Raw genomic sequence first — 24,004 nt, forward strand, 5'->3', positions numbered from 1 at the left:
ATAAGTTCTGGATTGGGTCCCAGTTTTGGATATTCAAAGGTTCAATGTTGAGGTGGTCATATACTTGGTTGAGATCAGTGAATGTAGATATATTCATCCTGCGACCTTCGTGAAAAAAAGACAGGCCAAAAGGAAATGTCCATCTATATGGGATATTGTGTGATCTAAGCCAGTCTGTCAGTGGCTTCAAAGATCTCCTTTTCTTTAGTGTGGATTGGGAGAGGTCCTGGTAAACGGTTATGTTGCATCTGTCCAAAGTGATTTCTCCTGCAGAGCGAGCTTTGATCATAATGGCTTCCTTAACTTGGAAGCTTAGGAACCTACAGATGATGTCCCTTGGTGGATCAGATGTGGCTGGCTTGGGTCTTAGAGCTCTGTGTGCTCTTTCTATTAACACCTCGTGGGCTGAGTCAGGGCCCAGGATGGAGAGGCAAATTTGAGTGATGACGTAGGGAATATCGCTTGCGACAGTTGATTCTGGCACTCCCCTAAAGCGCAAATTATTGCGCCTGCCGCGATTTTCTTGGTCTTCCAGAGCACAGTATATGGCATTCAGGTTGCTTTGTATGAAGACCAGATTATTAGCTACCCCCTTTTGGTGACTCACCAGGACCGCTTGAGATTCCTCTAGTGTCTCTACTCTCCTGCCGATTTGTCTAACGTCTTGTTTAATCGCCGTAAGGTCTGTGCTTAGAGGCTCCAGCGCTGCCGTTAGAGAGGAGGTGAGGACATCCTTGAGATACGATCTTGAGATAGGTAAATTGTCTACCTCTGCCTCCGCTTCTTGGGACGCATCAGATGGTTCTTTCTGTGGGCGGCCTGCAGTGCGTGGCGAGGCTGGCGCCATCTTGCTTTCCCGCGCCACATAAGAAGAGGTCGCTTTTTTGATAAACTTGTCCATGTCTCCTTTGCAGGCAGAGGTTTTATGCTGGTCAGCGGTGTCACTGGGCTTGGATCCTCCGATTTTGACCATGATTGGATCTCCAGGCTTTATATCCAGGCTAGTTAGGGCGATTTGTGTACGGAGCTATTCACTCATGCAGCCATCTCCTGCCGGCGCTAACTCCGCCCCCCTAGCATGTGTTTTACAATTCAGAGGGTATCATTGTAAATCGGAGTGAAAACACCTGAAGTAGTAGTCCGAAATCTGGGACAGGACATCTCCAGAGATCAAATGTTGGTGTGATGTGCAAAAACAGCAATACAAGTGTGCAACATGTGTTTTACAATCCTACTGTCTTATTTTTCTGGGTAAAAAAATATTGGTCCAAAATATTTTACAGGGCATCTCCAGACAGTTCAAGTGTTGGTGTCGGTTACATACTTAGCAATACAACTGTACAATGCATGTTTTACAATCCAGAGTGTATATTTTTAAATCTCTGAGTGAAAACACCTGAAATAATAGTCTGAACTCTGGGACAGAGCATCTGAAAATAGTTCAAGTTTTGGTATGGGTTTCAAAGATAGCAACAGAAGTGTGCAATGCATGTTTTACAATCCAGGGGTACAGTTTTAAATCAATAAGTGAAAACTGCTGAAAAAGAGGGCATCTCCAGACAGTTCAAATGTTGGTGTGAGGGGGAATATTGTCATAATAGGTTGACATATTGTGTTTTACACTAGAAAAATCTTTTTTTTTTCTGAATCTGTGTATTTGAATGTACATCAGACATTATTCCCACAGTAAATTGTCAAATAGCAGTGTCTTCAGTGTGTTCGTAGAAAGGGAAGGACATTTAAATGCACCTCGCTGTCATTTAGTTCTGGAAAACTGACTTGAAAACTGTTCCATACTTTGTGTGAATGTATATATTAGGCCAAATGTCTGTCCTCCCAAAGTCAGAATGTGGGTAGTACCAGCACCAGTCATTGTCAAGTACGTTCCCGCAAAAGGTCGCAGGAGATCGGTGAGACTGGCAACACGTGGTTTGATCTGACAAGTTTTCCGTTTGGATCAAATTACGTCTGTGTTGTTTCTGGGGCTTGCCACACCTTCTTTCCCCAGGTGTGGCTATTATTTAACCTTCTCTATTTATTGTTATTTCTCCCACTATGCTATGCGGTTCATAGCTTCTGTTGGAGTTGTGGGTAGCTGATGTGTGGATCTCGGCTAAGTCCTGGTGCTGCCATAGCCACTTGAAGTTAAGTGTTTTCTTTCCCCTTTGAATTTTGTTTGGGTTATTTTGTGTGTTGCATTTCCCTGTCATTTGTATTAAGGCCTGTTCGTCCTTCCTTTTGGAGGAACATGTTGTCTCAGTCCTGACATTAGTACCAGGGTCCTATAGGGTGAGTTAGAACTCTAGGTATTCCGGTGTATGAACTCACCTACCTCTGCTGTCTGTTCATACTGGTAGTTAGTTAGGACTTGGATTAGGGTTTTACTAGGAGTTGTCCATCTCCTTTCCCTAGTTTCCAGGCCTTATTCCCTCACCCATTTCCCTCCTATGTTCGATGTGGTGTTTTCATCCCTCATCCGAACGTGACATTATAAACAGCCCAAAACCATAATTTTTTTTGTTGTTTCAGTACAGCCATGGATCCTATTGCTGCACTGGCCGGACAGCTGCAGGGGCTGTCTTTGGAGGTAGCTGACCTCCGCACGACCATCTCGCAGATCCAGGGACCACAGGCTGCTGGTCCCAGTGGTGGTGGTGGTTACCAGGCCTCTCTTGAGCCTAAAGTATCCCTCCTGGACAGATTCTCAGGGAGAAGTGATTATTTCATTTTGTTTAGGAAGGCATGCAAATTGTATTCTAGGCTACGTCCACACTCATCTGGGGACGAGATTTAGAGAGTTGGTGTGGTTATTTAGTTGCTTAAAGGGGACGCTCAGTCATGGACTTTTTCTCTGCTGATCGGATCGTAGTCTCTCTGATCAGTTGATTAATTTTTCAAAGCTCTGGGTCTCATCTATGATGAACTGGATAGGACCTCCCTGGCTGAGATCAAGCTACGTGGCCTTCGTCAGGGATATATTGCTCTTAGTTTACAAGGGGGTCTACGGATACTGCGCGGAACGATCTGGCACTCCATAGTTAGTTTTATTAGGGATTATCAGAGAGGCTGAAGGATGCTTTGGCCTTTCATGAGAACCCGAGTCTCTGGAAGTCGCTATGTCTCTTGCAGTAAGCATTGATAGACACATGAGAGAAAGATCTAGGGGCCCCCACTCTCAGGACATATCGTCATCGCCCTGTCACATAAAATATCGTCTCCTTCTGACACTTTGGGTGAAGATAGTCCTGGGTTTATGTCTTGGGACAAACCTATGGAATTAGGGGGAGCTACATCTGGATCTGCTTTTAAGCGTATTAGTCGTAGGAAGGGAGTGTGTTTTTTCTGCGGACAAAGGGACATTTTATCGATGTATGTCCATTAGTGTTGATCTAGCACCATAGTGCTCAGGTGCTCGGGCCGAACACATGAAGAGCACCCTAGTATAATGGAAGTCAATGGGAGAACCCGAGCATTAAACCAGGTACCCCCTGCTCATAGGAAAATGTCCTAAATTGATGGAAACACCACCAAAATGGTTCTGTAACAGCATGGGGAGGATGTGTGGATGCATCATGTACTCGCAGGTCGCTGCTGGGAATGATATTGTCCGAATAGTACGGCACTTTTACAGACTATAATATCCACAAAACAAAAAACATACTATTTTTGAGGAAAAATTGTTAAGAAACATTATGTCCTGTATACACTCACCTAAAGGATTATTAGGAACACCTGTTCTATTTCTCATTAATGCGATTATCTAGTCAACCAATCACATGGCAGTTGCTTCAATGCATATAGAGTTGTGGTCCTGGTCAAGACAATCTCCTGAACTCCAAACTGAATGTCAGAATGGGAAAGAAAGGTGGGCTACAACAGCAGAAGACCCCACCGGGTACCACTCATCTCCACTACAAATAGGAAAAAGAGGCTACAATTTGCAAAAGCTCACCAAAATTGGACTGTTGAAGACTGGAAAAATGTTGCCTGGTCTGATGAGTCTCGATTTCTGTTGAGACATTCAAATGGTAGAGATCAAATTTGGCATAAACAGAATAAGAACATGTATCCATCATGCCTTGTTACCACTGTGCAGGCTGGTGGTGGTGGTGAAATGGTGTGGGGGATGTTTTCTGGGCACACTTTAGGCCCCTTAGTGCCAATTGGCCATCGTTTAAATGCCACGGGCTACCTGAGCAATGTTTCTGACCATGTCCATCCCTTCATGACCACCATGTACCCATCCTCTGATGGCTACTTCCAGCAGGATAATGCACCATGCCACAAAGCTCGAATTATTTCAAATTGGTTTCTTGAACATGACAATGAGTTCACTGTACTAAAATGGCCCCCACAGTCACCAGATCTCAACCCAATAGAGCATCTTTGGGATGTGGTGGAACGGGAGCTTCGTGCCCTGAATGTGCATCCCTCAAATCTCCATCAACTGCAAGATGCTATCCTATCAATATGGGCCAACATTTCTATAGAATGCTATCAGCACCTTGTTGAATCAATGCCATGTAGAATTAAGGCAGTTCTGAAAGCAAAAGGGGGTCCAACACCGTATTAGTATGGTGTTCCTAATACTTCTTTAGGTGAGTGTATTTACATGTATATAAAGTGCAAGTGCTGCCAAAAATTGCAAGGAAGAGGTACTCTGATACAACCTGTATATCACTTAATGGAGGGCCTCATTCACATTGTGGTACAATAGTTCAGGAAGTGGGACTCCTACATTCATAAAGCCTATGCACTAAGTGAAAGGGCTGCCAAAAATTATAAGGAATCGGCACTCCAAAACACCCTTTGTTACACATAAAGGAGCATATCATACACACCCTTGAAAAATTATGATTAATGGCCTGCTGGTGACCCTCAAAAAGATTTGGAGCAAAGGCCTGCTGATCTGACCATCTAAAACATTAGGGGCGAGGGCTTTCTGCCGCATTGGTGACTCTAGATCCTCTGGGCGAGTGCACGTCCCTGTGACGGCGACAATCCATTTGGATGTCTGCCCTATCAACTTTCGATGTTTTTTTCTGCACCTACCATGGTGATCACAGGTAACAGGGAATCAGGGTTTAATTACGGAGAGGGAACCTGAGAAACGGCTACCACATCCAAGGGAGGTCAATGGCTAAAATTTGATTGGATGTTGTTACATTGCCCCTTTTTTTCCCTATTGTGAACCACCCAGAGAGGGTGGGTAAAGTTGTTAAAGCACAAGTATCCAAGGAAGGCAGCAGGCGTGCAGCAATTACACACTCCCGACTCGGTGAGGTAGTGACGATAAATAACAATACAGCACTCTTAAGAGGCCCTGTTATTGGAATGAGTACACTTTTTGTTAACGTGGATCTATTGGAGGGCAAGTCTGGTGCCAGCAGTCAACTTGCTCCCAGCCTCCACAATGTTCCCCCAGTGTGCTATCATGGTGAGGATTGTGTTGACCAGACTCTTGGCTACTGAGACTGGACTTGAAGGTAAAAGTCTGCTGCCGCTTTGTTGACTCTAGATAACTTCTAGGCAATCGCACGTCCCTGTGACAGCGACGTTCCATTTGGATGTCTGCGCTATCAATTTTGGAGCAATTTTTCAACAAGGACCTTCTGGTATAGCACCGTTTTGCTTGTATTCTCCACCAACGGAATGAGAGATGAGAAGTTCTCTTTGTAGCGGGGGTCGAGAAGGGTGAACGACCACTAATCCATGATGTCTAAAATGCGTATAACGCGAGGGTCATGGGAAAAACAGCCTAACATGAAGTCAGCCATGTGTGTCAGAGTACCAACAGGCAAGACATTGTTGTCGTCATTAGAAGGTGAGCTGACCCTGTAAAATATTGTAGGTGAGGGCCTGCAGGTGAGCTGACCCTGTAAAACATTATATGCAAGGGCCTGCAGGTGAACTGACCCTGTAAAACATTATATGCGAGGGCATTATATGCGACAAATAAGCATGTTGATATGATGGAAGAGGAGGAGGAGGATGAGAAAAGGAAGATTTAACCATATACCCTTTTTTGTGGTGGAAGCGGTGCATGGGAATACAGTGTATTGAGTATTGTACATTAAACAACACATTTAAAGTGCCTTTGTTCATCCGCTTTCCTCTGGTTGAGTCGAGAAGTTTGGGGCAATCGAGGCCTTGTTCATTTTTATAAGAGTCAACCTGTCAGCATTTTCAATTGACAGGCGGATACGCTTATCTGTCATAATGCCACCAGCAGCACTAAATACCAGTGCAGACAAAATGCTGGCGGCAGGGCAGGCCAGCACCTCCAAGGCGTAGAGCGCCAGTTTATGCCACGTGTCCATCTTGGACACCCAGTAGTTGTAAGGCACTGAGGGATCACTGAGGATGCTGACACGGTCTGCTACGTACTCCTTCACTATTTTTCAAAACTTTTCCCTCCTTGTGACAATAGGCCGCGCATCAGGGTGAAGGTGCTGGCGGGGTGTCATGAAACTGTCCCAGGCCTTAGAGAGTTTTGCCCTGCGTCTGTTGGAACTACTGTGTGTTCCCCTAGTCTCCCCTCCTCGGTTGCCCAGGGAAGTATGGACTCTGCCGCCAGCGTTGTCAGATGGAAATTTTTGGAGCAATTTTTCAACAAGGATCTTCTGGTATTGCTCATCCTCTCTACCTGAGAAATGAGAGATGAGAAGTTATCTTTGTAGTGGTGGTCGAGAAGGGTAAACAACCAGTAATCCATGTTGTCTAAAATGCGTATAACGTGCGGGTTGCGGGTAAGGCAGCCTAACATGAAGTCGGCCATGTGTGCCAGAGTACCAACAGGCAAGACTTTGCGGTCGTCATCAGGAGGATCACTCTCAATCTTCTCATCCTGTTCCTCCTCTTCTGCCTACCCACACTGAACAGATGGAATTAAACTTCCATGGGTACTACCCTCTGTAGCGGAGGCAACCATCTCCTGCTCCTCAGCCTCCTCTTCATTGTCCAATTCGCGCTGAGAAGACAGACAGAGGGTGGTCTGGCTATATTCCTGTGTCATGTCTTCTTCCCCCATTTCCACCTCTTCCACATGCAAAGCGTCATCCTTAATTGTGAGTAGACACAGAAGTGGGTTGGTTACGCTGATAATAACGTTATTGCCACTCACCATCTGTGTTGATTCCTCAAAGTTTCAAAAAAACGAGGTCAGACATCCATGCTCACTCCTCGCTTCTGATTAGCGGAAGCTGACTGGAAAGGTGACAACCATGTTGCAGCTGGTATTCCACTACTGCCCTCTGCTGCTCACAAAGCCTGGCCAACATGTGGTACGTGGAGTTCCAGCGCATGCTCATGTCGCAAAACAGCAGGTGAGCTGCAGCGTTGACAGACCGGTTGAAGCTGTCGATGACTTGCGGAAATGTGCACACATGCGGCTCACCTTCATCAGTAGCTCAGGCAAATTGGGGTAGGTTTTGAGAAACTGCTGAACCACTAAGTTTAAGACATGGTCTAGGTATGGGATATGTGTGAGCTTGCCGAGCTCTAAATCCGCCACCAAGTTAGGGCAATTATCACACACAACCATGCCTGGTTGTAGGTTGAGTGGCGAGAGCCACAGCTCAGTCTGGTCTCTTATCCTCTGCAACAGCTCTGCGGCGGTGTGCTGTTTGTCCGCTAAGCATATCATCTTCTGCGTGGTCTGTTGACGCTTCCCTAACGCAGTGCTACACTGCTTCCAGCTACCGGCTGATGGCTGACTGATGGTGCACGCAGATAATTCGGGGGTGGAAGTGGAGGAGGAGGCGAAGGAGGAGGAGAAGTGGGGGTTGGAGCCACTAAAGTAGGTGCTGGCAAAAACCCTGATTGAATTAGGGCCTGCAATTCTCTGCGTCATTCCACTTATTACAGTGCTTGGATGCCATGTGGCGGATCATGCTGGTGGTGTTGAGGTTGCTAGTGTTCACGCCCCGGCTCATTTTGGTGTGGCACAGGTTGCAAACTACTATTCTTTTGTCGTCCGCACTTTCCTCAAGAAAACGCCATACTGCGGAACACCTACCGCTTGGCAAGAGAGATTTACGCAAGAGGGTGCTCCGTGGAACAGTTGTGGGCCTGTTTGGTCTGATAAACCTTCTCCCTTTTGCCACCAACTGCCTCTTACAGCCTGTTGCGATGCTGCAGATCCTTTCTCCTCTGTACTGCTGTCCTTGCTCGGCTTTCCCCTTCCCAGGTTGGGTCAATAACCTCATCGTCCACCACATCCTCTCCCACTTCCTCACTCTGATCATCCTCTTGATTTGTTGACCTAACCACAACCTCAGTGATTGACAACTGTGTCTCATCCTCTTCATGAACCTCTTGTAATTGTGCTTGACTCATTGGAAACTGTGTTACATCATCATCCACCTCATGTTTTTGTGACTGTGGATGCTCAAGAGGTTGGGAACCTGGGCACAAGATCTCATGTCCCTCTTCAAGCATGCTTGGCGAGAGGGGCAAATCAAGTAATGGCGATGAAAAGCGCTCCTTGGAATTTCCAAGTGTGGGATCACTTGTTTGGCCGGACTTTCCATGGTGGGAGGAAGGAGGATCAGGGAGAGGATTCTGTTGACCAGACTCTTGGCTACCGAGACTGGAATTGGTGGAAGACAGGGTGGTGCTTAACCGACTGGGAGCATTATCTGCTGCAATCCAACCGACTACCTGGTCGCACTGGTCTGACTTCAAGAGTTTTGTCCTGCAACGCCCTGCAAACTGGGACATGAAGCTAGGTATCGTGGATGATTGTTTTTCTTGTGCTCTGGCAGCAGGCACAGTTTCAACGGGCCCAGGGCCTTGGCCTGTAGGTGAACCATCAGCATCACGGCCACTTACCCATCCCTTACAGCTCGCCTTGATATTAAATGTTATATACACGCTTGACACACAAGATGTGGCACGGATGTCACAGTTCACAGCAAGCACAGTATATTGAAAAAGTACGTAAAAATATGGAAAAAGGAAAATAGATTTCACTTATATTTTTCCTATCTCTGGCCCTGAAACACAGAAGGTATTGGACAGATGTCACAAGTCACTGCAGACACCCTCTATAGAAAAAGTATTGAAAATGTTGGGAAAAAAATTGGTACTGTAGCTATGAAATACTGCCAGCCTGCCACCACACAGAATAGTTCTTAACCCCTTAAGGACTCAGCCCTATTTCACCTTAAGGACTTGGCCATTTTTTGCACTTTGTCACTTTAAATGCTGATAACTTTAAAACGCTTTGACTTATCCAGGCCATTCTGAAAAAAACATTTTTATTTATAAAAAAATACCAAATTTACAAAAATAAATAAAAAAATAGCAAATTTCCAAATTTCAATTTCTCTACTTCTATAATACATAGTAATACCTCCAAAAATAGCTATTACTTTACATTCCACATATGTCTACTTCCTGTTTGGATCATTTTGGGAATGACATTTTATTTTTTGGGGATGTTACAAGGCTTAGAAGTTTAGAAGCAAATCTTGAAATTTTTCAGAAATTTGCAAAAAACAAATTTTTAGGGACCAGTTCAGGTCTGAAGTCACTTTGCGAGGCTTACATAATAGAAACCACCCAAAAATGACCCCATTCTATAAACTACACCCCTCAACATATTCAAAACTGATTTTACAAACTTTGTTAACCCTTTAGGTGTTCCACAAGAATTAATGGAAAATAGAGATACAATTTAAAAATTTTACTTTTTTGGCAGATTTTCCATTTTCATAATTTTTTTCCAGTTACAAAGCAAGGGTTAACAGCCAAACCAAACTCAATATTTATGGCCCTGATTCTGTATTTTACAGAAACACCCCATATGTGGTCGTAAACCGCTGTACGGGCCCACGGCAGGGAGCAGAAGGAAAGGAATGCCATACGGTTTTTGAAAGGCAGATTTTGCTGGACAGTTTTTTTTTACACCATGTCCCATTTGAAGCCCCCCTGATGCACTCCTAGAGTAGAAACTCCAAAAAAGTGGCCCCATTTTATAAACTACAGGATAGGGTGGCAGCATTGTTGGTACTAGTTTAGGGTACATATGATTTTTGGTTGCTCTATATTACACTTTTTGTGAGGCAAGATAACAAGAAATAGCTGTTTTGGCACAGTTTTTATTTTTTGTTATTTAAAACATTCATCTGACAGGTTAGATCATGTGATATTTTTATAGACCATGTTGTCACGGATGCGGCGATACCTAATATGTATACTTTTTTTATTTATGTAAGTTTTACACAATGATTTCTTTTTTTAAGCCAAAAAAAAAATCATGTTTTAGTGTTTCCATAGACTGAGAGCAATAATTTTTTCAGTTTTTGGGAGCGATTACCTTGGGTAGGGTATGATTTTTGCGGGGTGAGATGACGGTTTTATTGGCACTATTTTGGGGTGCGTGTGACTTTTTGATCACTTGCTATTGCACTTTTTGTGATGTAAGGTGACAAAAGCAGTTTTAGCAGTTTTTATTATACATTTTTTACAGTGTTCATCTGAGGGGTTAGGTCATGTGATATTTTTATAGAGCCGGTCGATACGGACGCGGCGATACCTAATATGTATACTTTCTTTTATTTATGTAAGTTTTACACAATAATATCATTTTTAAACAAAAAATAAGCATGTTTTAGTGTCTACATATTCTAAGCCATAGTTTTTTAAATTTTTTTGGGCGATTGTCTCAAGTAAAGGCTAATTTTTTGCGGGATGAGGAGACGGTTAGATTGGCACTATTTTGTTGGGCAAACGATTTTTTGATCGTTTGCTGTTGTACTTTTTGTGATGAAAGGCGACAAAAAAAATTGTTTATTTAGCACAGTTTTTTCATTTTTTTTTTTTACGGTGTTCATCTGAGGGGTTAGGTCATGTGATATGTTTATAGAGGCGGTCAATATGGACACGGAGATTCCTAATATGTATGCTTTTATTTTTTACCCTATTTTTTACTAAATTTGTTTAACTTTATTTGGGGAAAATGACGTTTTTGTTTATTTTTACTTGAAACTTTTATTTTTTTGGGGGAAAACTTTATTTTTTCAACTTTATTTTTTGTCCCACTTTGGGACTTGAACTTTTGGGGGTCTAATCCTTTACAATGCATTCCAATACTTCTGTATTGGAAAGCATTGGCTGTATGAATAATACTGTGTGTATTACTCATACAGCTTCCGGCCTGTGAGATCCAGGGGGCTGGATCTCACAGGCTCGTCACCGGAAGGCAGCGCGATGCCTCAGGAAGGCATCACGCTGCCTTCCATGCCATCGAGTCCCCCCTACAGCCCCATGGGGACCCAATGGCACCGCCGCCGCCACTGCACCAGGTAAAAGCTGCGCAGGTCTGAATTGCACCTATGCAGAGCAGGGTTTTTTTATCACCAGAAATGGGTTAATGTCACCCACCAATGGAACAGACTATTTTCAAAAATTTCGGTCCCTGTCAACTAGGTAGAGCAGCGGTATGTCACAGCCAAAAATAGGTGAATTTCACCAGAAAATTTAACAGACAAATTAGTGATTTTTTTTAACCTGTCTACTAGGTATAGAAGTGGTATAAAAATGTAACAGACAAATTAGTGATTTTTTTTTACCTGTCTACTAGGTATAGAAGTGGTATATCACACCCAAAAATGGGTAAATTTCATCCGAAAATGTAACAGACAAATTGATTGATGAGGTGGAGGTCCATATGGAGTAGGAGTTTTAGGAGGCAGTGGACGTAGCGGTGTAGGTGGAAGCAGTGGTGGAGGAGGACGAGGTAGCCAACACTGGTTTTTGGTTTTAATTTTTTAATTTTTTTATTAAGGTACACTCCAAAAGAGTGTGAAATATCCAAAATACAAGAACGAGCAATTGCGCTGTATTATAACAATGGCTGGTTAAGGCTGGTATACATGTCTATTCTGCACAAGGTACGGACAAGTCCTGTGGAATCCATGGCTGGTTCATTTTAATGAACGTGAGCTTGCCCATATTAGATATGGACAGGCGGCTGCGCATGTCTGTGATAACGCCCCCTGCTGTGCTAAACACACGTTCAGATAATACACTGGCTTCAGGGGAGGCCAGCACCTCCAAGGAGTAAAGGGCAAGCTTAGGCCATGTGCCAAATTTTGAGACCCAGAAGTTGAAGGGGACAGACCCGTCATATATTACTTGTAGGCTTGTGCACACATATTGCTCCACCATGTTGGTGAAATGCTGCCTCCTGCTAAGACGTTCCATATCAGCTGGTGGTGCTGGTTGTTATGGCGTGCTGACAAAGCTTTTCCAAATTTCGGCTATGCTAACCCTGCCTTCTGAGGTGCTGGCGGTGCCCCAGCTGCATTGGCAACTTCTTCCTCCTCCTCTGCCTTCGCCTTGTGCTTCCACTGTGCCCTCACTGTCAGGTGGGAATGCCACCAGCAGCGTGTCTACCAGCGTGCGATTGTACTCGCGTATCTTACGATCAGTGAGGGAATGTCACCGCCAGATCTCTGAGAAGTTCTGATAGATGTTCTTCAGTACCTCCTGTATGATGTTCTTTTGTTTTGCTTTCGCTTTGACATCTCTCCTCCCTCTCCCAGCTGTCATCTATTAGCAGTGATTGACTCTCTATATATCTCCTCCCATACTGCCTCACTTTGCGGTTTATACTACTTCCTGGATTGTGTTCTCAGCTTGGAGTTGCTACAGCTGCTTCTTCAGATAAGTCTATGTCTGTATTTGTTGTTTTCCTGTTGGCTTGATTCTAGGTGACCCTGACTCCCTCCGTATTAAGTGCAGGGAGCCTCAGTCTAGGCACGTGGACATGCAACCTTCTATCATTGAGATCTTTGCATGGGCTGAGAAGACAGGGAGAGCTTCAGGGCTTTAATAGGGCTTACCCTTTTGTTCCTTAGTTTTGGATCAAGCCAGTTGGATCCTTATTTGTACCTTCTTGTTTTCTGCTACACTATCCGTGACATTATAAACCGCCAATACTGTCTTAAGCATGAATCCGGTTTCAGCCTTGATTGACCACATGCAGGGTCTTTCACTGGAGATAGCAGATCTCCGTAAAACGGTCTCTCAGTTTCAGGTGACCGTTTCTGCTTGCGTTCATGGAATTTGTTCTGAGCCTAAAATCCCGCTTCCGGATACGTTTTCCGGGGGTAGCGAGAATTTTGTGCGTTTTACAGATGCTTGCAAACTCCATTTTCGCCTACTTCCCTATTCCTCTGGTGAGGGAGGGAGGCTGGGGATCATCATCTCACTGCTCAGGGATAACGCTCAGCCCTGGGCCTTTCCGCTGCCGGTGGGGGCACGGCCCCTCCGTTCAGTGGATGAATTTTTTGCAGCCCTGGGTCAGATATATGATGATCCGGATCGTATTGCTCTGGCTAAATCTAAACGGTGTATTTTATGCCAGGGTAAACAGTACGCAGAGATATGCTGTTCAGAATTTCGGAGATGGGCAGCTGATACTGGTTGGAATGATGCTGCACTCCGAAGTCAATTTTGCCATGGTCTTTCAGAGGGATTGAAAGATGCATTTGCCTTTCATGAGAGACCTACCTCCTTGGAGTCTGCCATGTCTTGGGCTGTTCGTATTGACAAGCGTCTTAGAGAGAGAGGAGAGATCACTCCTTCCGGTCATACTCAGTCCTAGGACAGTGGGGTGGTCTCATTCAGTGCACAGGAGCCTCAGTCTCTCTCAATCCTCTCTGAGCAGGATCCCATGCAGCTGGGTTTGCTTGCCTCTAACAACAGAGGATTCAGTTCTCAGAGAAGGGTTTGTTTTTGTTGTGGAGGTATAAACCATTTGGCAAATGTTTGTTCCTCTAGGAGATTCAGTCCGTTTTTTGAGAGTAATAAAGAAACAAAGAGAAAAAAGTCCTCTAAAAACATTCCATCTGTTACTATTGGCAAGGTTTGTGAGATTTTTGTAGATAGTGGAGCAACTGTCAATCTCATTGATAATCAATTTGCTATAACACATGGTTTCCAGGTGTGCACTTTGGGAAAGGACATACCTGTTTTTGCTATTGATTACGATCCACTTTCTCAAAAATCGTTAAAAGGCATAGTTCACAATATCCGTTTGATTGTGAATGATGCTCATGTTGAGGATGTGTCATGTTTCGTCCTAAGTGGGTTACCTACTCCTCTAGTACTGGGGCTACCCAGGCTCACTAAACATAACCCCACCATTGATTGCAAGCGAGGCAAATAAATGGTTGGAGTGACTTTTGCAGAGAGAATTGCCTCTCGACATCTGTTTCAGAGATTTCTACTAAGACTATACCTTCTTTTCTCTCAGAATTTTGTGGTGTTCAGGAGCTGCCCCCTCGCAGGGAGTATAATAGCCCTATTAATCTCATCCCAGGCGCCAAGCTGCCTAAATCTCGTTTATACAATCTCTCCCAACCTGAAAGGGTCGCTATGCGTGCTTATATCTCTGAGAGCCTGAGAAAGGGACACATGCGACCATCGAAGTCACCTGTTGCCGCTGTTTTTCTTTTTGTTAAGAAAAAAGGTGGTACTTTAAGACCATGTCTGGATTTCAGGGAGCTGAACAGTATCACAATTTGTGACCCTTATCCTCTTCCTCTGACCCCGGACCTGTTTAACCGCCTCCGGACTGCCTAACACAGGATCGTGGTCCGGAGACGGCAGTGTAAGGCAGAGTCACGCATATACGCGTCATCTCGCGAGACGCGAGATGACGCTCACAGCCGGTCCGCGCATGCGCATCGCGGGGCGGAAAAAGTTCGAGGGGGGTTCATCATCAGCCTGCCAGCCAATGATCATCGCTGGCAGGCTGATGATTTAAAAAAAAAAAACTAATCACAAGCCAGTTAACACTTTATATTTATAAATATAAGGTGTTAAATGGCTGCTGTGCTCCTCTGCTGGTCTTTTTCGTCGGTTGGTCTCAGCAGAGGACCACAGTTCACAGTGAGTACACCAAACAGCACACTTAGCCCCCAGATCACACCCCATCACCCCAATTAACCCCTTGATCGCCCCTGTCAATCACCTAGTAAAAGGGAAAAAAGTGATCAGTGTAAACTGTCACTTTTTTTTTTCACTGGTATTGACTGATAGGTTTAAGGATAGTTTAGGCGCCTTGGTTAGGTAGTTAGCAATCGTTTAGCGCCCAGCCCACCGCACTGCAGTCACTAATTCGCTGATTAGTGTATCGCTAATCAGCATTTGTACTTTTATAGTATCTGTAAGTGATCAAAACTGATCACAGTCAGATCTATAATAGTATTAGTATCACCTTAGCTCGCCCTCCACCCAAACCACAGTGTTCTCCCGATCAGGCCTGATCGGTCACTCACACGTGCGTTCACCGACGCCCACCCCGCCGCAGTGACAAAAAAATTTACAAAAAAGTGTTACACATGTGGTATCGCCGTACTCAGGAGAAGTTGGGCAATGTGTTTTGGGGTGTCATTTTACATATACCCATGCTGGGTGAGAGAAATATCTCAGCAAAAGACAACTGTTCCCATTTTTTTTATACAAAGTTGGCATTTGACCAAGATATTTATCTCACCCAGCATGGGTATATGTAAAATGACACCCCAAAACACATTCCCTAACTTCTCCTGAGTACGGTGATACCACATGTGTGACACTTTTTTGCAGCCTAGGTGGACAAAGGGGCCCACATTCCAAAGAGCACCTTTAGGATTTCACAGGCCATTTTTTACACATTTTGATTTCAAACTACTTCCCACATATTAAGGCCTCTAAAATGCCAGGGCAGTATAACTACCCCACAAGTGACCCCATTTTGGAAGGAATACACCCCAAGGTATTTCATGATGGGCATAGTGAGTTCATAGAAGTTTATATTTTTTGTCACAAGTTAGTGGAATATGAGACTTTGTAAGAAAAAAAAATTATAAAAAAAATCATTTTCCGCTAACTTGTGACAAAAATTTAAAAGTTCTATGAACTCAATATGCCCATCAGCGAATACCTTAGGGTGTCTACTTTCTGAAATGGGGTCATTTGTGGTGTTTTTCTACTGTCTGGGCATTGTAGAACCTCAGGAAACATGACAGGTGCTCAGAAAGTCAGAGCTGCTTCAAAAAGCGGAAATTCACATTTTTGTACCACAGTTTGTAAACGCTATAACTTTTACCCAAACATTTTTTTTTTTATCAAAGACATGTAGAACAATAAATTTAGAGAAAAGGTTATATATAGATGTCTTTTAAAAAAAAATAAAAATTACAACTGAAAGTGAAAAATGTCATTTTTTTGCAAAAAATCTGTAAATTTCGATTAATAACAAAAATAGTAAAAATGTCAGCAGCAATGAAATACCACCAAATGAAAGCTCTATTAGTGAGAAGTAAAGGAGGTAAAATTCATTTGCGTGGCAAGTTGTATGACCGAGCAATAAACTGTGAAAGTAGTGTAGTGCAGAATTGTAAAAAGTGGTCTGGTCATTAAGTGTGTTTAAGCTAGGGGAGCTGTTGTGGTTAAACAGATTGTTGGGGCTAAAGTTTTTTCCAAGTTGGATTTAAGAGGGGCATACAACCTGGTCAGGGTCAGAGAAGGAGACAAATGGAAGACGGCCTTCAATACCCCCGAGGGCCATTTTGAGAATTTGGTTATGCCTTTTTGTTTGATGAATGCTCCAGCCGTCTTCCAGCATTTTGTGAACAGCATTTTTTATCATTTAATGGGGAAATTTGTACTAGTGTATCTAGATGATATTTTGATTTTTTTCTCCTGATTTCAAAACTCATAAGGACCACGTACGTCAGGTCTTGCTCATTCTGCAGGAGAATAAATAGTACGCTAAACTGGAAAAATTTGTGTTTGCGGTTCCAGAAATTGAATTTCTGGGGTTTCGTCTCTCCGCTTCTGGTTTTCGCATGGACCCCGAGAAGGTCTGCGCTGTGCTTGAGTGGGAGCTTCCTGAGAATCAGAAGGCGCTGATGCGCTTTTTGGGTTTTGCCAATTATTACAGGAAGTCCATTTTGAATTATTCTTCTGTTGTTAAACCACTGACTGATATGACTAGAAAGGGGGTAGATTTTTCCTCCTGGTCTGTAGAGGCGCGTGAGGCCTTTTCTAGTATCAAGGAGAGTTTTGCTTCCGCTCCCATCTTGGTACAACCTGATATCTCTCTGCCCTTCATAGTTAAGGTGGACGCTTCTGATGTGGGTGTGGGTGCGGTCTTGTCTCAGGGTCCCTCTCCTGCCAAATGGCGTCCGTGTGCCTTTTTCTCGAAGAAACTCTCCTCTGCAGAGAGAAATTACGATGTGGGAGATAGGGAGTTGTTGGCCATCAAGTTAGCTTTTGAGCCAGACACCCAATTACCGTGTTTACCGACCATTAGAATCTGGCCTACTTGGAGTCAGCCAAGCGTCTGAACCCGAGACAGGCCAGATGGTCTTTGTTCTTTTCAAGGTTTAATTTTGTTGTCACGTTCCGCCCTGGGGTTAAGAATGTGAAGGCGGATGCCTTGTCACGTTGTTTTCCGGGAGGGGGGAACTTTGAAGACCCAGGTCCAATTTTGGCTGAAGGGGTGGTTGTGTCTGCTCTTTATCCTGAATTGGAGGCAGAGGTTCAGGCAGCCCAGGCAGAAATCTCTGATCTTTGTCCTCCTGGGAGGTTGTTTGTGCCTCTCGCTTTACAACACAAGGTTTTTAAGGAGCTCCACGATACTGTCCTTGCTGGGCACCCGGGGGGTAGAGCCACAGTGGATCTCATTGCTCGGAGATTCTGGTGGCTGGCTCTTCGTAAGTCGGTTAAGGGTTTTGTGGCAGCCTGCGAGACCTGCGCTCGTGCTAAAGTCCCTAATTCACGGCCATCGGGTCCTCTCCTTCCGTTACCCATTCCTTCCCATCCTTGGACACATCTGTCCATGGATTTCATTACGGACCTACCTCGTTTTAGCAAAATGGTGCATTTTGTTCCTTTTCCTGGCTTGCCCAATGCTAAAATGCTGGCGCAGGCATTTATTGATCACATTGTCAAACTGAATGGTATCCCTTCAGACATAGTCTCTGATAGGGGCACGCAGTTTGTTTCCGGATTCTGGAAGACCTTCTGTTCTCGCTTGGGGGTTCGGTTGTCATTCTTTTCTGCTTTCCACCCGCAGTTGAATGGCCAGACAGAGCACGTCAATCAGAATCTGGAAACATATCTGCGCTGTTTTGTGTCAGAGAATCAGGAGGATTGGTGTTCTTTTATCTCCCTTGCTGAGTTTGCTTTAAATAACCGTCGTCAGGAGTCCTCTGATAAGTCACCATTTTTTGGTGCATATGGGTTTCATCCGCAGTTTGGTACATTTTCTGGAGAGGGGGCTTCTGGTTTACCTGATGAGAAGAGATTCTCCTTGTCTTTGTCATCTATTTGGCAAAAGATTCAGGATAATCTAAAGAGCATGAGTGAGAGATATAAGCATGTGGCGGATAAGAGACGTGTGCCTGGTCCGGACCTGAATGTTGGGGATCTAGTGTGGTTGTCTACTAAGAATATCAAATTGAAGGTATCCTCCTCGAAGTTGGGTCCTAAGTTTATTGGGCCTTACAAAATCTTGTCCGTCATCAATCCTGTTGCCTACCGTCTTGATCTTCCTCAGACTTGGAAGATCCATAATGTTTTTCACAAGTCCCTATTAAAACCTTATGTCCAACCCATTGTACCCTCCTCTTTGCCTCCTTCTCCGATTGTTGTTGATGGTAATCTTGATTTTAAGGTCCCTAGGATTGTGGACTCTCGTATTGTCCGTGGATCTCTTCAGTAAGTCGTTCATTGGGAGGATTATGGTCCTGAGGAGAGGATGTGGGTTCCAGTGGCGGACATTAAGGCCACTCGTCTTCTCATGGCATTCCATAGGTCCCATCCTGAGAGGGTGGGCTCTAAGTGTCCAGAGTCCACTCGTAGAGGGAGGGGTACTGTCACCGCCAGATCTCTGAGAAGTTTTGATAGACGTTCTTCAGTACCTCCTGTATGATGTTCTTTTGTTTTGCTTTCGCTTTGACATCTCTCCTCCCTCTCCCAGCTGTCATTTATTAGCAGTGATTGCCTCCCTATATATCTCCTCCCATACTGCCTCACTTTGCGGTTTATACTACTTCCTGGATTGTGTTCTCAGCTTGGAGTTGCTACAGCTGCTTCTTCAGATAAGTCTATGTCTGTATTTATTGTTTTCCTGTTGGCTTGATTCTAGGTGACCCTGACTCTCTCCGTATTAAGTGCAGGGAGCCGGTGGTCATGTCCCCTGACTATTATAGGGTTTGCAGGTGTCACTCAGTCTAGGCACGTGGACATGCAACCTTCTATAATTGAGATCTTTGCATGGGCTGAGAAGACAGGGAGAGCTTCAGGGCTTGAATAGGTCTTACCCTTTTGTTCCGTAGTTTTGGATCAAGCCAGTCGGATCCTTATTTGTAACTTCTTGTTTTCTGCTACACCATCCGTGACAGGGAATTAAGGATGGTACGTTGTCCTTGTAAGGGGATCCAGCAGCGTGGCAACCCAGTAATCAGCACAAGTTAGAATGTGGGCTACTGCAGCATGTAATCGCTCATGTGTGCGAGGCTGCCCAGAGGCAACAAAAAGCTTTCCTCTGTGGCAAGTGTATTGTCTGTGTCCTGTGTATCCCCACAGCCATGCACCAGAGATGGCCATGAGCTGGTCTGGGTGCCACCCTGCTTTGAACATGGTTCCTCCTCCTCCTCATCCTACAGCTCGTCATCCTCCAGAACTGTGCCCTGGCTGGATAATTGTGTACCTGACGTTTGTGGGTGCAGGAACCCACCCTCCGAGCCACTTATGAATGACTGTCCGGAAACCCTATGAAATGATCCCTCTTCCTCCTCCTGTGCCACATCCTCTTCCATCATCTCCAGCAGCATTTTTTCAAGGAGGCATAGAAGGGGGATCATAACGCTCCATGTTGGTGGAGTCTTCGAAACAGCACAACAAGGAACACAGGTCACGCATGGAGGCCCAGTCATTGGTGGTGAAGTGGTGCTGTTCCGCAGAGCGACTCACCCATGCGTGCTGCAGCTGAAACTCCACTATCACCTGCTGCTGCTCGCACTGTCTAGCCAGCATGTGCAAGGTGGAGTTCCACCTTGTGGGCACGTCGCATATGAGGCGGTGAGCTGGAAGGCGAAAGTTACGCTGCAGCACTGACAGGCGAGCAGCAGCAGGGTTTTAACGCTGAAAGCGTGCACAGAAGGCCTGCACTTTATGCAGCAGCTCTGACATATCTGTGCAATTTTTAAGGAATCTCTGTCCCACCAAATTCAGCACAAGCGCCAGGCAAGGATGTGCATCAAACCGGCTAGTTCCAGAGCTGCTACTAGATTTCACCCATTATCACACACCACCAGGCCGGTCTAGAGGCTCACTGGCACCATCGGTCTGTTGTTCAAGGCCCGTCCACAGCTCCTGCTCGTTGTGGGGTTTGTCCCTTAAGCAGATAAGTTTTAAAACTGCCTGCTGTCGTCTACCCCTGGCTGTGCTGAAGTTGGTGGTGAAGGTGTTATTCTGACCTAATGAGAAACAGGTAGAGAATGAGGAAGTGGAGTAGGAGGAGGAAGCGCCCTGCAATCCTCAGTGGTGAAAGGACATGCGGCAAACTGCTATCCGCCTCAGGCCCAGCCGCCACTGCATTTACATCAGTAATTCAAGGAGAAAAATATCCAGCTCACCATAAGCATTCGGTGCACGGAGAGGACCGGACCCGTCCCTTGTATAATCAGAAAAGAATAGAAAATTCTCTAGCATCCATCAAGGTTGATCGTCTTTATTGTAGATCAGTATAAAAATACATACTTCAATCTTCACCACCCTCCACCACAGGTTAACATGTTTCAAACTCGAAAGTTCTTAATCATAACCTAGTGACGTGGACTGACATCTGTGGTTAAATAGGTTTGTTCAGCGGGGGGAGGGTAAAGGGGAGGGGTACGGGAAGAAAAAGGGAAAACGCTAGATACAAAGCCAGTTAACACCTAGGTTGCCACGTATCAAATCTAACACCCCTGACATGACAAAACATACACTGCTAATAAATAAAATGAGACAAACTGAAGCTGAGATTGGTGGTGAAGGTGTTACGCTGACTGGATGAGGAGCTGGTAGAGAAAGCAGAGTAGGAGGGGAAAGCAACAGGAGGCAAACTGAAGCACCCTGCAATCCTCGGTGGTGGACAGACATGCGTGAAACTGCTATCTCCCTCAGGCCCAGCCGCCACTGCATTTACCAAGTGTGCTATTATGGAGATATAACGTCCCTGACCGTGCTTACTGGTTCACGTATCCATAGTGAGCTGCACCTTGCCACAGATGGAGTTGCGCAGTGCACACCTGATTTTGTCCCACACTTGGTTGTGCAGGGATGGCACGCCTGGAAAAATAGTGGCGGCTGGGCACGACGTGCTGTGGGACAACCACCGCCATAAGGCTTTTAAAGCTCACTATCTCCACCAGACAGAATGACAGCGTTTTAAAGGCCAATAAATTTGAAAGGCTTGCATTCAGGGCCAGGGATCGCGGGTGGGTAGGGGGGTACTTCCTCTTCCTCTCCAGTGTTTGGGAGATGGAAAGCTGAACGCTTCCGTGGGGCATTGTGGAGATGCTTGGTGACCCAGATGGTGGTGTTGCTGGCAGATCCTCTGTTTGCAGGATGGCAGGTGGCACTGTCACTCCAGAGGTGGATGAAGAGGCCAAGAGTGCAGCAGAGGAGGAAGCAGGAGGAGCCAGAGACCTTTCTTTGTTTTTGAGGTGTCTACTCCACTGCAGACCGTGCTTTGCACTTAGATGCCTAGTCATGCAGGTTGTGCTCAGGTTAAGAACGTTTATGCCTTGCTTCAGGCTCTGATTGCACAGCGTGAAAACCACTTGTGTCTTGTTGTCAGCACATTGTCTGAAGAAATGCCATGCCAGGGAACTCTTTGGAGCTGGCTTTGGTGTGCTCGGTCCCTTGTAGCAGATTTACTGTCTAGGGGGCGGCCGCTCTGCTTTTGCACCATGCTACCTCTTCTGCTGTGCTGGTAGCTCTGTGCGACCACCGCCTCTTCCTCCAAAGTACACAAGTCACTCGCATGACCTTGATTCCATGTGGGGTCGAGGACCTCATTGTCCTCCACATCATCTTCTACCCAGTCTTCACCCCTGCCCTCCTTGTCGGTCTGCACACTTTCAAAAGCCCCAGCAGTTGGCACCTGTATTTTGTCATCATCCGAGACGTACGGCGATGGTCCTCCCATGTACTTATCTTAAAACATAAGTGGTTGGGCATCGGTGCACTCAATCTCTTCCACTTCTGGGGCAGGGCTGCTAACAGAGTCATCAAAAAGCAGAAGAGATTGCTGCATGACTTGGGGCTCAGACTGCTTGGCTGATTTGCAAGGGGGTGAGGTGAAAGACTGTTGGACATCGGCTGCAGGTGCCAACTCTGATCTCTTAGCAGGAGACTGGGTGGGAGACAATGTGAAGGAACTGGAGCCACTGTCAGCAACCCAATCTACTATCGCCTGTACTTGTTCAGGCCTCACCATTCGTAGAGCCGCATTAGGCCCGACCAAATACCGCTGCAGGTTCTGTCGCCTACTCACACCTGAGGAAGGTGTTTCACTTGTGCATGTAGCTGGCACAGATCGACCATGTCATGCTGGTGCACTGAGCTTGCATAAAATGGCCGCCCACCTAACTAACAGACGGATAAAAGTTATTTTTATGTGTCACTGGGCTCAGAGCAGAGTAAAAAGATTGTGCACTGCACCCACACAACAAAATCTATGTAGATCGCTGAGTTCAATTGGAGTTCTGATTGAAGATTCTCTCCTATTCTCTCCCTGAAATCACCAGCAGCATCCTATCCCTACACTAAGCACAGCAGAGTGACGTGCAACGCTACGTGTCTCCAGCTTATATAGAGGCTGGGTCACATGCTGCACTGGCCAACCACAGCCATGCCATTAGTAGGCATGGCTGTGATGGCTTCTAAGGGCACACAGTTAAACGCTTGTTGATTGGCTGCTCTGCAGCCTTTCAAAAAGTGCCATAGAAATCGCCAAACACCGAACCTGAACCCGAACTTTCACAGAAATGTTCGGGTTCGGGTCAAAAAATCCTAAAGTTTGGTACGAACCCGAACTTTACAGTTCGGGTTCGCTCAACCCTAGTCATTAGGCCTGATGGTCTTGGAGACTCCTGTTTGTCCTTCCCTTTGGAGGAACAGGTAGACTCAGTCCTGACATTAGTTCCAGGGTCCTATTGGACGAAATAGGATTCTAAGTTTCCAGTATATGAACTTGCCTACCTTTGGGGCCTGTTTATACAAGTAGTTTGTCAGGACTGGAGTTAGTGTCTTCTCTAAGAAGTGTCCATTTTCCTTCCCTAGTTTCCAGGCCTTACTGCTGTATCCCCTCTTCCCTCCTATTCTCGGTGTGGCATTTTCCTCCTACACACTAGCGTGACAACGGTGATGCTGCTGACATTGTGTTTGGGTTAGACCCAAAGCATGCCAGAGCTAAGCCAAGGCCAGCTGCCTCTAGCTCTGTATCCGTATATCCCGTCTGGCATTGCGCTGTGCAAGCTCTGCAAAAGTAAAATAAGCCACGGGCAGTCAAGCACAAACACAGCTATACTGAACCACATGAAGTGGCATCACCTCATCCCATGGACAAACAGAGGTGGGCTCCAGCTACCACAACAAGAGTTTCCTTGTTCAGTGAGTTTCCCTTGCGGCAGCCAGGCCACAGTCACGGACTATATAGTGTCTTTCATATCGTTTCTTTCTGCTTTTCCCACTCAGACTCCTCCTCCTCCACTCCGCCATCAATAACAGAATGTGTTGCCAGGAAACAACTTAACAGAACCAGTAACCTAATTGTGCACAAGCTTAATTCCCACTTGGCAAATCTTCTGGTGGTGCAGTTACTGCTGTACCATTTAATAGAGCCTGCTGCTTTAAGGAAATTATAGTGTGAAATCAGCCTTGCTGGAAAATATCTAGACAGCATTATATTGCCCAAAATGCCATCCAAAAAGCTTTGTACTCTTAG

General features: G+C 45.4%; 1 protein-coding gene across 1 annotated transcript in view; it reads right to left on the bottom strand.

Annotated features, from left to right (window-relative positions):
* TULP1 (TUB like protein 1) overlaps positions 1-24,004 on the bottom strand; it is a 460,336-nt gene that overhangs the window by 102,649 nt on the left and 333,683 nt on the right. The window lies entirely within an intron of this gene.

The sequence above is a fragment of the Bufo gargarizans genome, chromosome 3, assembly GCF_014858855.1.
Source record: "Bufo gargarizans isolate SCDJY-AF-19 chromosome 3, ASM1485885v1, whole genome shotgun sequence".
Classification (NCBI taxonomy): domain Eukaryota; kingdom Metazoa; phylum Chordata; class Amphibia; order Anura; family Bufonidae; genus Bufo; species Bufo gargarizans.